Below are 18,589 nucleotides of genomic sequence, written 5' to 3'. Positions count from 1 at the left end.
CACAGCTGCTGCAAAGCGTCCATTCGCGGCGAAAATGTTTGGTGGATTTTTTTCACAACCCAGAGTGAGGATACTTCAACTTACCCCGCTGGTGCAAGCACGTGCGATTCCAAGCTCCTATGCACTAAAATTAAAGCATAACCGTGTAGGTAGAGCGTGCACTACCCGAGCAAGGAAAGCAGAAGCCCCTCTAGGGCGTGCTTCCCACCACGAATAGGCCTCGGTCACGGTGGAAGAAGCATTTAGGTGATCCCTCTCTGTCCGACGCGGCGACCACATTATGTTCGGCGCACCGAGCGCTTCACTCGCACGGCGATAGATGGCGCCCAAGTATGGAACCCCTCCCAAACTGACCACTCCGGTTGTTGCTCCCAGTGGTGGTCCCGCATTCCCTCGCTAATCACTTGTTGTTGTACCTCACCGCCGCCACGCCGCCACCAAGTCGCCAGAGTCCGTAAATCTGTGTTCCCTTCCTTCTTTTTCTTCTTCGGGTTAAGGCTCACCTTCGCGCACGATGATGGTACCTGTGAGCGACACAGCTTAAAGCAAAATACGAGGCCACCCACTGGCCGCACACCACCACCACACCACGAAAAATGCGAGCACGCAACGCTGCCGACACCGTGGCCGCCGACGAGCGACCTCATACCCACGATGCCCATACCTCAGCGCCCTGTGCGGCGGCGCGGAACTAACTATTCCTGGTTCGAGGCTAGCTCCGAACACGATCTGGTCGCTCGCTCTCCGCGGGAAGAGCGGCCAGGGTCATCAACGAAATGTATTTTTTCCACCATGGCTTCGTTGCACTACGTACTTGATGGTGTCATGTGAATCCTCCAAATCCTCGACTTCAGCACGCGCCGGGCAGCTCATTACAACAAAATGGTGGACATAATGTCGTCAATGAAAACAAGCTTTTACACGGTCAGGTACCGTTCAAGCTGGTGCATACTAAAGATATTTAAAGTCGTGGGTCATCTTAGGCACACATTCAATATTATAATTAAACAAATAATATGAACGAAATTTTTTTGTGTCTTCCAAGAAGCTGCAAATACATTGATCGAAAAGAATTGTGGCACAAATCACAGGAATTACATGTACTATCACGATCAATATGAATGCGAACCCCGCTCCACGTGGCCCGTGGTGCATCAGTGACCCCCGGCGATTTCTTCTTGAAGTAGAAGTGCACCTTGCGATCGAGACATATCGTCTCCAGCGATCGACTCACCGCTCTGCACTTCCGGGTCGTCTTCCAGCGAAACACGGTCGACGAAACCGCGAAAATGTTCATCAATGACGAGACGCAATTTTCGCTAGCAATGTGCGCCAGCAGAAATAACTTGTATAAATGTTTTAAGGTCATATTTGTATTAGGAAGTTTTAGTAGATTATTCCCATTATTCCGATAACAATACCCGACACTTCGCTGACGCCTTTAATTATGCATCATATTGTTATCGGAGGTATCAAAACGATCAATTAAGGCTGCCTATTATGTCCTTAGCGTGAGTTTTGCTAGAGGAAAAAGCCACACTCTTAGAAAAAAGGGTACGGATAGTCCTCCCTTACGGGAGGAACGGTCTTGTAACCTATGTTCCTTTAGAAAGGGAGAAACCTTCGTCCCTGAAGCAGGGGAGCAAAGTTCCACCGTCGCTTGCATCTCAATATGGCGGCCCCGAATCGAGAAAATCGAGCCCAATAAGGCTTAACGAGGACGCTACGTCTCTTGTACGGGACGAGAGCAGCAGCAAATAAAAGCGTAACACGAGCTTTCCGCAAAGTGTGTTTATTTCCGAAGCCAGACTCCCCCCACAGGTACAGAAACTTGCGTTTCGAAAGCAGTTACTCAGTCTTCTCGTCGACAGCACTGCGATGTTAAACGGAGACAACCGATACCTAGTTACTTCGCGCACTTTGCGTCTTACCTTTGGTGTTCCTCGAGTCACAATTCCTTCGTCAACCGCATACCACGGAGAAGGGCAAACTCACTCCGCGAAACCAAAAGCCGCTCTCGAAAGAACGAACTCGAAGCCGCTGTTTATCGCGTAGCGTGATAGAAGGTTAAATCGCTAGCCACCAGATGGCGGGGTCAAGCAGAGTAATTGCAAGTAGCTAGGCTAGGTAGCGCTAGGTACCGCCCAATTCATGTTCTACAAAAAATAATTTGCTTCTCTCAGGCCACTACTGTGCTTGAGGACCCTCTACTATACACACATGACACCCATACACTTATTACAAGCATCAGGTGAACATACATTAAGCACATACACTGCACACACAAATATCAATACAACGGAACACCACACTAACCCGAACACTACACCCGTGCTCTGCGTTTCCGTCTTTTATACTGGTCGTTTTGAACGTGCGGAACTTTTCGGTGACTCCCTAAGCAATAAAAAATATTCCCAACATGTTGATTTTTTCCCTGCAATGTCATACCTCTGAGAGTATTTTGAATGGCTCAGGGGTTGAATCTCTAATTAAAAAGTAAACGCTCAATCATGCCGTAATTATTTGAAAGCCAATAAATCAAGCCGCTCCAATGCGGTTCGAAGCCATGAGTTCGTTTCCCCACACGGCAAGTCGTAGCTTGTATTTCTATTTCTTTTTCTATTTGTGCTGTTCGCGCGAAGCTGCAATTGCCGTTTGAATTAATCTCTGTCGAGTGGATATTCAGTCAGCTGGAAGTGATGCTTCACGGACTGAGAAATTGCTTTTCGATCAACTTGAATGCAGTCAAAGCCGCGACTTGCGGCAGGTGTTAAGTGTACGGAACTACGCCGTGGCGAGCCCGAAAACTTCTAGCGCTCATCCCAGCGCGCCACGGAGGGCAGTTTCTCCAGCAACCGTAGGATAATTAAACAGCAAAATAAAGGGTAGCTTTTTTTTCGATTTTACCTACTATTGTTTTTAATGCCGAAATTCTATACTGTAAATATACGCACCTTACGTCACGCTTTCGTACTGTTGAGTCCTTGCCCCTGAGCGCAATCGCTGTCGGGGACGAGACAATTCCGACAGTCACATTGGCCACTGTACGGTAGGAGCTTCTACTGTTCAGACCAGCGTTCCAACATGACTATCCGCACGTTGATCGATTGCACGTAATCCCTCAAGTGGTATTAAACTTTTTAATGTAAAGCGGAATGTCAACCTGCGACACCCCGCCCCCTCCGATCACAACCCGACCAGAGGCACCAATGCCCAACAGTTTACGATCTCATCTTCGTGTTACACCACTGATACGCGAACACATCGTCACATCGGCGATAATTCCAGTCTTCTGTTCACAACCCGACACTGTCATCACGATGTTGCAGCTATGTTGCTGACACGCACAAACACAAAACCACGTTGAACGCCGGTTGCACTCGGCATCGGAAAACAGAACCGAACTCAGGGGGGAAGGCACCCAGGCAGCCGGCAGCAAAGCCTGCCTGTCTTGGACGCAGTTCCTGCAGTTTCCATAACGTCGAAAACGTCGACACAGTTCCGCGTGCTTTCGCTACTGTAGTGACTGTAGTTCCGTCGTTCCGTGCCGCGCGAGTCACGCAAACCGGAGACGGCCATCCCCCAGTGTACGTGGCGCTGCTGGCACTGCTCCGAACTTCGCTGTTTCTAGCGGCTTCGTTTGCTCGTTTGATAAAATTAGTGATAAAAACGTCAATGCAACCGAAATGTTCTGGACGTTTAAACTAGAAGGTGGAATTACAGGCGGCCTTCGCTGCTGCTGGAGCTCAATCAACTCAACAGCTATTTATTAAACAACGCGCGCGACCTGCTCGAAAAACGAAACCGAAAGAAGAGTCGGGAGGGCGAAAGCTTTCTCCCGTCTGCCTGGAGAAGGAGAAAAACATTTCGTTCCTCCCCTTTTCTCGTGTCCGGTTGGGGGCGCGTCGGTAGAAGGGAGGAAGGCGCGCCGTTGCTACTTTTTTCCTCCTTTTTTTCTTAGAGTGCAGCAATGAGCAGAGGCAAGAAGTTAGCGCAGCGCGAGCATGGGGAATTCATGAAAAACAGCGCGAAAAAAAAACGACGATTACGTAGAAGAAACACGGGTTGTCCTCGTCGTTTTTTATTGTTGTTTTCCATGATGAAGGATGTCACCCACGCTCGCACCGCGCTGACTTTTCGCCTGTGCGCATTGGTGGTCCTTTGCTCTCGCAAAACTCAACCGAAAGAAATTATAGGCAGTCTTAGTTAAACACAGGACAGCACAGCTGCCTGTGTTTCTAATGTCACACCAACGCCATGTCATGTCCTCCCAGGTCGACCATGGGGGATATGTCAACCCTGGCTGTGACGTGGGTCCTGCTGTCACATCTGGGATTCTCCTTCACCACTAAGCCCAACATCGTAATAATCACGGTGGACGACCTGGTAAAAGTCCGGAAACTTACACGAGAAGCTGTCATAGTAAAGAGTGTGTTTAGTGAAAACGCGAATATAAAGTTAAGCAAAGTTGAAACGCGCTCGTACTCCTATTTCAAGTGCTTATACGGGAAAGATACAGATACATTCACCAGGTCAGTATCTTTACTCTCCCAATGCGTCATATACATGTAACAATATGGCGAGCGTATTTCTCGTTTACCTCCATGCATTCAGTGTTTCTTGTATCGCGAACGCTCTACGGTATGGCGAGGATATTTTCTACACAACACTAACTTTATTTTTAAGAAATTCTACTACATCGCTACTTTCACGAAGTCAGTAACTGAAATGCCTGAACGATTATTATTAAGCAAATTTAAATTTTGTTTATTCTATCTATGTGAAGTCTATCTAATGGAAATTCACCTGGTGGATCTGGAGCGGTCCAAAAGGTAAATGCTAGCGCGAACTGGTACGAGCACGAAGATATACCAGCAAAAAAAGTACTTCAAAACTACTCCAAGTACACCATTGAAATAGACTTTATTTAGAGTAACCGCATAGGCTCTGCTTGCAGAGCCAGAGTGTCGCTTTCCTTTTCCTTTTCTTTTCGATATTCGTGTGGGAAAGCGACCTTGCAGGCGCCGAATTTCGGGCGGATCATGTTTGTCGCTTTGCATTTGCGAAATATGCATCCTACATTAAAATAGAACAAACTGCGAGGTTTCTTGACCATTCAACATCATGTGTAGCCACTGGATACAGTATAATCGCGTTGATTTATAACGCGAGCGATGTTTTAAAAGATATTTTCAAAGTTTGGGAAAAACACAACACGGAGGACGATCGCGTAGCTCGAGTTTCCGGCGCTCGCGGAGTGATACACGAGCCAAGTCGGTTGTCTGACCCAGGCTTGATAATATAATCTATTTTAAATTTCCTTAATATTTCTGCGAAAGAACAAAAAAAAACATCCTAAGAACTAGCACGGAGAAGGCTATGCAGGCAGAGCGGGGACAGTGGGACAGGGCTGGGCAGTATCGCGATACAAATACATCGCGATAGTATCTTAGAGATACTTTCGAATATATGTACCTCTGTGTCGAGATACATTTGAAAAATGTATTTGTAACTCAGTAGTGAAATACATTTACAATGCATCAATTTTATCGCGATACTTTGCCCTACGTACCTCGTTACATTTGTTTAAGATAAATTTAAAGGTACACTGACACTCCCCCCTCCCAATTTTTTTTTTTTCAATCTTTTCCAGGCGATTTATTATGGTGTCGGAATACTACCCAATTAGGTTTTGCTTCAGACTCACGTATTTTTATAATAAAGCCACAAACGCAACTGCTCGAAACCGAAACCGAAACCCCCGCACCGCACGGCACAGAAGAGAGGGAGTGGCGGAAGTTACGTGGCTACACCCAACCTTGTGATTTTTGTTTTCCGTACGTAGCAGACGAAATGCGTCGCGGGATTCGTTGGCCGTGCGATTCCTTTGCAGTTATGTTTGTTCCGCTCGCTGTTCTGTACTCCAAGATGAGTTGTTTCGTACATTTAAGTGATGGCAATTAGTAGTGAGTGCCCGGGGTGAATTCCCGTGATCGGCTCCGGGAAGACTCTAACACCAAGATGTTGCGTGAAGAGCTGCCTCACATAACCTGCATCTGAAAGTGGCATTGTGCGGCAAAGTGCACAAGTTTCCGAAAGATCAACGGGTCGGGATCAATGGCTGGCTGCAATTACTGTAGAACAGCTACGCAAGCCTTGGAAAGTGGACGCTACCCGATTCATATGCTCCTTGCATTTTGTCGAAAGTGACTACATTGAGTTCGCAGGTGTCAAAAATAGAATCCAATACCATTTACTTCAGCGACGTATCGTTTACAACAATTTTTTTTTTCCGTGATAATAGTCAGAAAAGAAATGTAAACATCGCAAAATGTTTGACAAAAAAAAAAAAAAAAAAGAGAAAAACAATGGTACCACGGATCGAACCCGTGCTCGCTGCGTGTGAGGCGGACGTCTTTCCACGGAGCGACTGGAGGAACTGTTTCTTTCGTAGTAATGCAGCCGGTCGACTGTAACTCGGAAAGTTTGCTGCCGATTTTTCTCCCGCACATGCACACCCGGCCTGAAGTCGGGCAGTACCACGCATTGGCCACATTCGCACCAATGGTCGGTGACAGGTCAAGAACGAAGTGGAGGCTCCTCCCACCCCTTACCACTTCAGTGGAGCGAACGGTGGAGAGGAGGTCGCCTTCCCTCCAGCATTTGCACTACTAAAGTGGAAAGAGGTGAGAGGAGCTTCCATTTCGTTCCTGACCTGTCACCTACTATAGTAAAGAAACCGTACGCGTGCGTACTCAACTCGAAGTACGCACTTCGTGCTACACGTTTGAGCGAGTGATGTTTTCAGCCACGAGAAGGAACGACGGCTTGGCGACGTCTTCGTACAAATCGGCTTGCTCATCGGTCGTGTCGTGCGGGATGAATATCAAATCTCTTGATCGGTCCAGAATTTCTCTTTCGAAGGAAGACAGAATTTGCCGGTACTGTGAACGACAGTTCTGAAGTAGAGGTCCCACGCCTGTCGTCTGCTGCCATCCACGAGTCCCACGATACGCGAAACGACGCCATGTTTAGAATTATGCAGTGAACTCACAGAATGCTTCCGGTTGTCTGTGCAACCTTTTTTTCAATCAACGTATTTGCACATTTTTGGAAGCCACAAAAAAATAGGCTTGATAATTTTTTCTTAAATTTTTAATGTTTACTTTGTGCTTTCAATGACCCACGACTTTGATTAAATTTGGTTGTTGGGTCTAAACCTTAGAAAACGGCATGTGACCACGGAAAAGAGAGTGAGCGCGACTCAAACCGGCCAGTTCTCGATCGGCGGTTTTCGGGCCGGAAGAAACCAAATTTCGAGCCGCAAATTTTGTTCTGGGTAGTTGGGCTCTCATATGACACGTACAACTAAAAACCTCGGCGAGCATAAATACCCTGTCAGTGTCCCTTTAAAGAATAAAGACATCTGTTTGGTACCAGTTCCTTCGGAATTTATAATATGAGCCCGCCCTATAACCCGATTCATCTCAGTCATCAACATGAAAAACAAAAACTGTGATTTAAAGAACGTTACTTGCAAGAATAGGAAAATTAGCTCCTCTCACAAAGCCCTCCACTCTTTCCAAATTAGCAGAGCGAAAGCTGTAAAGGAGTTGAGTGGAAAAAAACGTACGACCCCGTTGTCCAATCTCCCCACACTATGCCTGACTCAGAAGCATATAATACGACAGTTTGAGATGCGCCCTCACGGCAAAACAGGGTTCACTTCTGGCAGACGCGTTTTGTGAAGCTTGTACGCAGTCTACCATTCTGTAACTATGTCGTTAAACGGGGGTGGCATGTTTTCCTTAGCGGCATTAATGATAAATAAAGAGTTTGAGGTAAGGGGTAGTGGATAAAATGGCACAAAAAGAGGAGCACTACCATAAATTATCATTCGGATTCGCCACGAATTACACCTTCCTCATATAGCACCGTTCGGGAACAAATGTATTTCTAAGTATAGTTATTTGTGTTTCGGAATACTTTTTCAACGTTTTGCAGAGGCATCTCAGGGATATCCCGTTGCATAAAGACAAATGCATCTCAGTATCTGTATTGTGGGCCTTAAAACACATATATCTAAGTATTTGTATTCGCAGGACGCCATACTTGAGGGCGATGTTTAGAGCGCGTGCTCAGAATGAGCTCACAATATTAGCCTGCTAAGACCTGCAATCTTGAGCCGCCAATGATTACTGCAGCTACACGCCATCAATTTGGCGATTCATAAATCCATTACCTGAATTTCCAAGCAAATATATGCGCCTAAAGAAGGTGGGTGCCTCGCAGTGAACAATTCTGTGCAGCCAGGAAAACGTCGCGTTTTTAATTAGTTGCGGCATTATCCTTTCATTAATCTGGGCTGACCAGGCAGTATTGTAAGAAAGGGCGTTATAAGAAACGACGTTCCTGTAGCGCGTTCCCTTTAGGAGAAACGGAGGAATACCGCCGGTCTATTGATTGCTTCGATGAAACTGTAACGGGAACTAAATACGCTTTCGTAGGAACGGCGGAAAAAAAGGCATTCTTTTTTTTCAGTTTCAGAAAAAAAGGCATTTAGGCTTTTTATTAGCCACTATGTCAACCTCTCATTTGAAATGATGTGGAAGTGTTCGAGAGATAGTCGAGAAGAATTAACAGAAACAATTCTGATTGTGGCTACTCAACACGTAGGTTTATGTGAATAGTTTCAATTCCTTGACTTATTTCATCTACAAATTATCCAGCACAACATTTTACTAAAATACGCAAGTGTATACCTTAAGATAACCACCCGTTTCAAGCTTAGAAAAGTAGCGGAATTTTTTTTTACCACTTAAAACAAGTGTAACGGAAACTCGTTCCAAGGTCGATAAGGAACGAGAAACTAGCTTTCGTTCCTGTTTTGGAAGAGCATGTACAACACTGAGATAAAGAACCACTTAATACCCGTAAAGTATCGGCACTCCACTCTCCGATTTCATTTTACTTTTTTCGAGTACCGCCATTTGTGGCGTTTCGTGCAGAAAAGACACCATAGACCCTCTTTAAAAGTCTGTGCCATCGCCTGTCGCCCATTGCTTGATCACGTACTCTGAGCATGTATTGGTCCCGAGAACTGCGTCAGCAATCGGCGAGGACTCGGGTCCAATTACGCGCTTCGTGCCCAAGCAATGGCGGCCGCCAATGTTGCTTGATGAACTTTTATAATGGTCTATTGGCTAAGGTTAATAATAGGGGTGTCGCGAACCGGCCGAGGTTCGAGTTCGACCAGGTTCGACTTTTTCGAACTTTTTGTAGAAATTTCAATGAACCTTGTATTGAGGTTCGACTCATGTGCGCATGCGTGACAGGCTGGCCAGTTGGCTTCGGATTGGATGGTGATGGCTAAGGATGAATTAAGGGCACCGCTGATTGGTTATTTCAGTTAATACAGTACAAAAACATTAAGTTATTAACTTTTTCAGTGATTAGAATTGGTTTCTTTTAATTGCAACTGTTCATAAAATAAAATAACGCTTTGCATAAAAATAAATTCTCCAAACCTAGACAAGCTTGTATCAAGGTCTGGCCACACTGTCCGCAAAGTCGAACCGGTCGAATCTGGTGAAAAGTTTCGAAGGTTCGTCGAACCGGTTCGACCCAGTCGATCCCCGAAAGTTCGACCTAAAAATCCGGTTCGACAAAAGTTCGCGACACCCCTAGTTAATAATTAAAAATATAAACTCCTGAATTCTTGACGCGGCGTTGGGAAGGTTAGTTTTACTCCGTGGCGGACTCTTTTGAACTTCATGCAGGACAAAAAAAAACATTTTTTGAAATTTCAAATAAAGCTTGAGATAACTGGCAACCATGAATTTAAGCGAGTGGGAGACTCGGATGACGTACAACTCACTATAGCACAGCTAAGACAGACGAGAAACATGAGGCTTGGAACTCCCCCCCGCGTGCCCAGTGGGCCCTGTGTTGGGGTAACGCCGACTAGGTTTGATCGTAGGAAAGTTGACGACTCCCTCGCCGGTGGGAGGAGGCGGGGTGTGACGTTTTTACTTTGCCGATCCTCCAAGGTCATCCTGTTGGTATACTCCAGCGTCTGGTGACAGTTACAAAAATGTAGACAGGAAGGAAGTTGGCTTAGAAGGCCGAGGGGAAGAATCAGACTTTTAGTTTTTAGGATAGGTGGCTCGAGCTAACCCCCGTTATTAGTGGTGCAGCCGTAGCATTCATTCATCCATCCATCCATCCATCTATCCATCGACCGAAGTGTCGTATTACTCTGAGGCGTTGGTAGTGGGGACCAGTGTAGATGTTAGGTGAACATATTGGCCCGTATATCCTCCGACCGCAGGGCTGGGCGGATGTGGGCTTCCATGGGTCGCGGCAAATTCCAGTCCCTAACATCGACGCCCTGGCGGCCGACGGCGTCATCCTGAACAAGTACTACACGCAGCCGTGGCCCCTGAGCTCCAGGATCGGCCTGCTCACCGGGATCTACCCGTACAGAACCGGTAATCTGCACCAGAGCTACGATGCCTGGAGCATTTCTTCGACGTGTCTGTTTAGCGTCCGGTTCTGCCCATACCAGCCCCTCTACCTCGTTGGCCCATACACACAAAAGTGGTCGCGTAGTGGCAATGAATGACGTCCCAAATGGCGCCACAAAAGACGGCATGTCCTCCTGTCGGATTTGGCAATCCTTTTGGGTTGGTGCTAGAGGTATCGGCAAAACGTACGAGCGAACCGCGGGTGTCGCTGCCGTCGCGGCGTCCCAACCCTTGGCTGTGGAAGCTTCCGTGGAAAGTGGAGCTGGAAAGCAACCTGCGGCACAACAGGTATCTGCCATGTCCACCCCCCACAGCTGTGACACCGCCAGAGTCGCGCACGGCACCAACATGGCACTTCTATGACGGCATCAGGCGGAACTCGAGGGAACACTTTTAAGAATCCGATGAAGATACCAGTCGCACACGCGTTTCAGTCACCATACTACACTTCGTTTCAGCTTAAGTCCAGAGGCAGCCGATGCGTCAAAAACGCAAGTCACTGGGCTTTCATTTTTGTTTATGACTGCTTCAGCGATGGTAGAAGATCTTCGGAAACATGGCAAACGCCATAACGGTGCGCTTTGGACGCTGCCTGGTTGGTCACATCAACTCGTCGCGTCAGCAGCGCCTGCATTTAAGTGAAACGAAGTATAGAGCCACTAGCTCAGCTATAACTGCGAACTAAAGGCATGGTCCTCACATTTACGTCTGAGTGCCATCGCGCAAATGCGGCAAAACCTTCCATCTAATTGTACGAATATCAAAAGAAAAAACAATTCAAGGTTACCGATATACCGCGCCAGTGCACCAGTGTGTCTTCTATTGAAAGCCGTATTTTTTTAACACTAAGAACCAAAATGGCGGAGCCCAGAAGAGCATCTGGCAAACGAATGCCGATACTTTAAGTATAGCTTGCTTGATGTCTCTAACCTGCACTAAGGTACACGATTTAGAATTAGTTAACGTTATCATAAATACCGAATATATATAATTTTTACTTAGCCTACTGGGCGTGTCTCCGTAGTCGCGTCACGGTCGTACCATTTATGAAATGTACGGCTCCCCCCCCCCCCCCCCCGCCCCCCCCCCCCCCCCAAAAAAAAAAAGAAAGAAATGTTTTGCTTTTTTTTTACCGCAAATATAAACTACACATCATCAATCGCTCATTCTCCACCCAAATGTAGCGCTAGCCCCCCGAACTACCGGGTGTCCCAAGTAGTGGCCAGGCTCTTTAAATCGACCGCGACATTCGGTTTCTCAACCTATCGCGCCACGACTTTCTGCAACGTTGCCCACAAATGGTGTTTTTTTTTTTTTCTTCTTCTTTTTTTTTTTTTTTTTTTTTGTAAAATTTGCAATGGATTGAATTTACCGGAGCTAAAAGTTAAGAAAGAAAAAGGCTTAGCTCCTATGGAAACGCAACGAAGCCACCGGTCTTCAAACAATACGGCGCCGTTTCGCACGGGAGACAAGAGATAGCGCAGGCGGTCGCGACGCCCGCTGCCGCCAACGAACGAGCACACGGCGCCGAGAGCCGGCGTCTTCAGCAGACGATCTTCTCAACTCAAAAGCGAAGCGAGTTCTTTTCTTTTTCTTTTTTTTTTTTGTATATAAGTTGCGAATGCAATATTTTATCATCCTTACTAATAAAACACATTGAATGGACACACAATATATTTAAGAAATGGTTTGTCGGATTATTTTGACTGTTTTTTTATTAGTGGTACTTATGTCGTCTGCTTTGCAGTTCCTTGTTGCTACCGCGCCTGTTTTCGTTTCTGCGACTGTCGCCGCCTGCGGAACGCGCGCCGCTTTTGAGTCGAAAAGATCGCCTGCTAACGACGCCGGCTCTCGGCGTCGTATGCTCGTTCGTTGGCGGCATTTGGCGTCGCGACCACTTACGCCATCCTTTGTCTCCCGTGCGAAAACGGCGTCGTATTGTTTGAAAACCGGTGGCTTCGCTGTGTTTCCATAGGAGCTAAGCCTTTTTATTCCTTTACTTTTTCCTCGGGTAAGCTCGCTCTTTGCAAATTTTACCAAACAAAATGCACCATCTGTGTGCAACGCTGCAAAAAATCATAGCACGAAAGGTTAAGAAGCCGCATTTTGCGGTTGATTTAAAGAGCCTGGCCTCTATTTGGGACACCCGGTAGATGCCAAAGGTTAGCAACTAACCGCTATCTTGTTCAAAAGCTATGTGAGTTTTTGAAAATTTCAATGGGTATAGGGGCACGTTTTTGCTCGTTTTCGGAGACTGGCGCCGTTCAGCAACATGTATTCGAGAACTCCATCGGCCGCCATTTTTCCATTGAAAATTTCAGAAAGCACATGTCTTTCGAATCTGATGAAGGTTAGTTTTGAAACTGGCATGCAGTACGGGCCGCTAGCGCTATGTTTGAGGGGAGTAGGAGCATTCGGCGATGCGTAGTTTATTTTTGCGTTAAAAAATACCCCGTAAATGCCTTTGGCCAGCAACGGGTATATGTTTCAATTGAAAACAAGCACTCAATAACGCTACTCCAGAGGGGTTGCGCAGCATACTTTGGCTAGCAGCAAAAAGCGGGCGGAACAAGCAGACACATTAATGAGGCCGTAGTGGCAACCATGGGCGTACCAACCCGGGGGTGGGGGCCGCAAGGGGGGCGCTTGTCCTTGAAGTTCTCAGGGTGGGGGGCAACACATGTGTTTTGCCCCCCCCCCCTCCCCCTGAAACAGCCGCCGCTGGGAATGGCAAACACTGGCCGGCGGCACCCATGGGGTACCAAGGGTACCGCCCCCGGCCCTTGGGGGAGAGGGGGGGCGAGAGGTTTGGTTTGCCCCCTCACTCAAACACGAGTAGGTACGCCACTTGTGGCCACACAACTTAGAATAACCGAAGCACGTGCACTAGCATTTTAAAGCCATCGTAGTAACATCGAGTGCAGATGAAGGCTGGAGACGATTGCTGCGACAGCTTTCAATTGAGTCTCGTGTGTCCATGCCAATGCGTTGAAGGATATTCGACGTCTTAGTGGACAGACAAATAGCACGTATATTCGAAAGTGACAGACCCAGTGAGGGTACTACGTAAAACGGATGAGTCGTTGAGGAGACTGTGGGGTAGTACCGTCTGTGGGACTACGGTCACAATTTCTCTTGTCTGGCACTTGCTCCGACAGTCCGTTTATGCGAATTGACACTATAACCTTTTGGGTACCCTGCTGTAAATAACACTTCAGCCCCGATGTGTTACAGGACTCTCTCAGCCCTTCAAAACCCTTCAGCCCATCAAACTCATCGGCCCTTCAAATCCCTTCAGTCCCTCAACCCCCCTCATCCCCGCAACCATTTAGACACCCAAATGAATGTGAACCATAGACCAAAAATCTAGTTTTAAATTTTATTGGACATTTATTTTAGACATTGAGTTTTACATGCATGTAGTAACTCAAAAAGATGATAAGAACCAACCTGTGTTCAAACCTGGGCGCAAACACCTGTAGACAAAGGAGATCAGACAAAATAAAAATAGCGGAGTTCTTCGTTGCGAAAACTTTATCTTTTGAGGTACTCGCAACTAGAATACAAAACAACAGCGGAAACAACAACGCACCACATCAGTTTTGATCACGCTTCGCGCGAATGATCGTGACAGGCCAATAAAACTTGGCGGTGTTCTCATGACGTAGTGACAGCGAACTCTAAATCTAGGAATCACACAACACAAGCGAAATTGGAACCTTTGGAACCACTCATACAAACTCAACAGCGCTTTAAACAAGCAGCGGCAAGTGATAGAAATTGCATTCCCACTGATCGCGAGCCACGAACTGGACGACAGCCCGAATCCCCCACACATGAAGGGGAAGACGCCCGGAAGTTGAAGCGCTCGATGAAGTTCGCCGGCCGGGCGAGATGGAACGGAGTGGGTGACCGGGGTCGATGGAGTCGACCGTGTGCAGCTCCACTGAGTCCGCTCAAGACGGAGCTGGAGGCGACTCCGCTGAAAGCGGCGTCCCTCACAGCCGACCATCGATTTTCATAGGGTCCCCGCACACTGCAGGATCCCTATGAACGAGGAGGCAAATTGCTTGGCCAAGCTGGTCTTCATGTGGGTACTGTCTGCTACCATCGCGAAAACGGCGAATGCACGGCGGTTTCACTGATTAGCTACGACTTTAAAAACCTCGCGCCGCTAGCGCTGTTCGAGCGGGCTCTTAGCAACTAGGCAGAAATAGGCCTACCTTGCCGGTGGCTTGCCGGGTGAGACCTCCTCTTCTCGCCAAATCTACACTCGCTGAATCCCTCCAACATATGTTACTCCTGTCCAAACTGTAATCATAAGCACTCGATCAAAAACAGAAAAACATAAATTTGAACCAAAACTTCCCCAATTTCCCGGCTAGTCTAAGTGCGTTGTTACGTTGAACGTCATGACGACGAGTTGGCTGGATGCCCAACGCAGAGAGACGCGTGTTTTGTCCAGCGCCAAATGGTTCCACCATGAAATATATCAACACGCCCATGGGATGACCTTCGTCGCCAACAGTTTCAAGCGCGTCACCGTCACCCAGGGGTAATTTCGAACATACTGAAAGCCGAGCACTTTTACAAAAAGCAGGCAACCGAAATAATAAAAAAAAGCACTCACTACTCTACACCCTGACGCATATATCCTAATCTCTCCCACAGACCCGTTCAAACGATTTGAATGGGTGCCGATATTTCACGGAAGAAATTTGGACTGACTTCACAGGGTCCTCAAAAAAACTATGACGAGTCTCTTACACCGTTTAAAAATTCTTTAAGGAAACGTCAGTCCCTTTAGAAAATTTCGACGGATATCTCAGACCCCTCAAAATGTTTTGAAGGGTACGTCAAAACATTCCAGGAATCCTTGTGGTCCCCGTAGACGGATTTTCAAAAGTGTAAGGGCCATTCTAAATACGTAACACTGAGTCATATATTTGTTGGGAATATCGACATTACTAAACGTGCGAATTACAAAAATCATTAAACACTACTTAACTATTTGTTTGAGAATATTTAGGAATCAATTTTAGGATACAATAGATCTCGCGTGCGCGTTGCTGTAATTCTATTTTGTATCCTCCTGATTTGTATTTTTCTTTTTCTATTCAGGCGTTGGTAGAGTCATGCTGCCTTGCCAACCATTGGCCCTTCCGAGGGTGTTCCGAATACTGCCAACATTCTTCAAGTCCTTGGGTTATCGGACACACTTTGTGGGAGTGGTGAGTGTTTCAGGCTCACCCAGAAGCGGAGAGGCGAAGGCAGAGCAAATATAATTTTCCGGCTCATTCTGACAAATTTGGCTACGCAACCTCTTCAGTATTTTGTCATTACGTTAAAAACTACTTAGGTTTGTATTCCGTATCTGAAAAAACAAAAATTAACATGCATTCCTGATTTGACATGTAGGACAACCCCAAAATAACTTTCTTGAAGAAATGTTGCTTAATGGAAAGCTTAATTCACGGAGTAAGCCCCTCGTCGGTGAGTTTCAAAATCAACAAAGACTGCACATTGGGATAAGCAGTATTTCAAATACAAGTATTTTAAGCATGCATTTAAAGTGCTAAACATGTTCAAGAATATCGTGTCAACTGTATAAAATAAAGAACAATCGGGTGTTGCAGCTGGAAGTATTTACAATACTTGCAACTGAAACACTCTGAGCACTTTGAGTATTTTTTAATCAATACCACTCTATGAAACATTTTTTCCTATTATATATAAATACTGAACAATGGCATATTTTAAAAGCAAGTGCAATATAACATAATCTGGGGCACGGCCGCTACGATATCTATAATATGTCGAGTGTATAAATCTTGTCGGGGTTTGAGCACACCAATCATCAACTGAAAAGCAAAAGAAGAACAAGGAATACATGGGCAAGGTAGAATTACTGACATTTTGGTGTGTGTGTGTGTGTGTGTGTGCGTGTGTGTGTGTGTGTGTGCGTGCGCATGTGCGTGTGCGTGTGTGTGTGTGTGTGTGTGTGTGTTCCACGAAACACGGTTGCAATAACTCTATGTTTTTTTTTTTTTTTAAGTGTTCTTTTCCTGAATTGTTGCTGGGCGACTTTATCAAACGTTTGCAGTTGAGCTCACACTGAATTGATACAAAAAAAACTATTTATATATACCGGGTGTTCATTTTTAATTCGAACAGATTTATTTTAAAAAATCTGTAAAAGATGCACTGATATACGGTTTGTGCAGGTGAGTTATACGGCCAGGGGGACATATTATAGGGGGCTAATCGTAACGATCAGTTGGCTAATTAATTAAAATTCGTTAATTAACTTTTTAATTAATGAAAATAGACATATGGTTCCAATTAGAAACTTGCACAGCGTCATCGCAAAGCACTAAATCAGTCATTTTCAGAAAGACTTTGAGGACGTGAGAAGCGTAGTAGTGCACTAAAGTTACTACTCGTGGAGCAGGTACAAGGCTGGGGCTAGATAAGAGACGGAAAAATCGCGCGGGCGCCTTACCGCAACCGCTAGCTTTGTACCTGCTCCACGAGTGGTAACTTTAGTGCACTACTACGCTTCTCACGCGCTCAAAGCCTTTCTGAAAATGACTGATTTAGTGCTTTGCGATGACGGTGAGCAAGTTTCTAATTGGAACCATATGTCTATTTTCATTAATTAAAAAGTTAATTATCAAATTTTAGTTCATTAGCCAACTGATCGTTACGATTAGCCCCCTATAATATGTCCCCCTGGCCGTATAACTCACCTTCATAAGCAGCATAAGTGTAACTTGCACGGCTTTGTTCAAATAAATCTGTCAGAATTAAAAATTAACACCCAGTATATTGGTACCCTTCTGTGTTCTGCCAAACTACTTTTTTTAAAGCATGTTATTTTTAACATTTGGTTTTCATAACATAAAAAAATCTCCTTTTTTTTCGTTACTGTGTGCTAGATTTAAGCTTAAATATAAAATTTTAGGAACCAAACTATTGGCATCGTTTAAAGGCTCCTTGTCTTTGTAGCTTATTTAATAACTTTTCAAAAGTAGCATTGCATTTAAAATAAATAATCTCTGGCGCTATAGTTTTGTTTCTGCTTCAATACATTATTGAAACTATGTTGGCCTTCTCTGGGTGCTGATTAGGAAACGTTAGCAAGCCGTACAGATATGCATACATCCGACCTGCTTAGACAGTTTTTAACATCCAACGCAGCGCCGAAATAGCTCAGTTGGGAGAGCGTTAGACTGAAGATCTAAAGGTCCCTGGTTCGATCCCGGGTTTCGGCAGGAAACGTGTTTTTTTTTTTTTTTTTTTTTTTTTTTTATAGCACACAGCACTATATTAAGGAAAAACAAAGATGGTTTGCGATACTTATGATAATTTGAACATTTTTAGGGGTTTGTTTCATCAGGTACCTAAAATGAGTCAAGGATGGGTGGTTGGATGTTAGCGGCTGTACCCTTTATAACAGGCGGTAGCTTGCACCACCTGGCCTAGAAACCAAAAGAACCAAAAGTAGGATACCTTCTCTCGCCCTTCGGACCCAATTTTCCTTCCTCTCAGTGTTGTTTACCCCATTCTTTAGGAGACACTTCGCGTATATCGTTTTCATGAGTATTATGTTCAGTTTTATTATTCAACACTTCAGATAACTAACCGTCTTGTCCAATTGGTGAAAACCTGCTGAAAGGATATTCTCTATATATGAACCGAATCTCTTCCTGGTAAAACTAATTACACGCGTACGAATGTGTCCAATTGCATACGCATAAGAACGTAAAAGATCATATAGTTACTGATTGATCATAGTCATAAGGTCGCTTTTTTAAATGATAATACCTCATCTTTTCAGTGTTCAATTATGCCCCAAACGTCGAATGGTTGAAGCCCCCTCTCCGCTTCGAACGCTAACATGACTGATATTGTTTTATTGAAAAATGTTCTTGCTATAATGTGCAATTTGTTATCATTGTAACCCCACTCTCCTTTTCATTGCGCCATATTCAGAGTAACATAAATAAATGAAAAGACATATTAATATACGCCCTAAGTAATTTATATAAGTCTTGATATGT

General features: G+C 45.4%; 1 non-coding gene across 1 annotated transcript; it reads left to right on the top strand.

Annotated features, from left to right (window-relative positions):
- The first annotated feature begins 17,727 nt into the window (after window positions 1-17,727).
- Window positions 17,728-17,800, top strand: Trnaf-gaa. The gene has a single exon. It is a non-coding gene; the product is annotated as a tRNA-Phe (tRNA).
- Window positions 17,801-18,589: the final 789 nt, after the last annotated feature.

Source organism: Ixodes scapularis, unplaced genomic scaffold, assembly GCF_016920785.2.
Source record: "Ixodes scapularis isolate PalLabHiFi unplaced genomic scaffold, ASM1692078v2 PGA_scaffold6__148_contigs__length_123643588, whole genome shotgun sequence".
Taxonomy (NCBI): domain Eukaryota; kingdom Metazoa; phylum Arthropoda; class Arachnida; order Ixodida; family Ixodidae; genus Ixodes; species Ixodes scapularis.
This window is presented reverse-complemented; position numbering and strand designations above follow the sequence as displayed.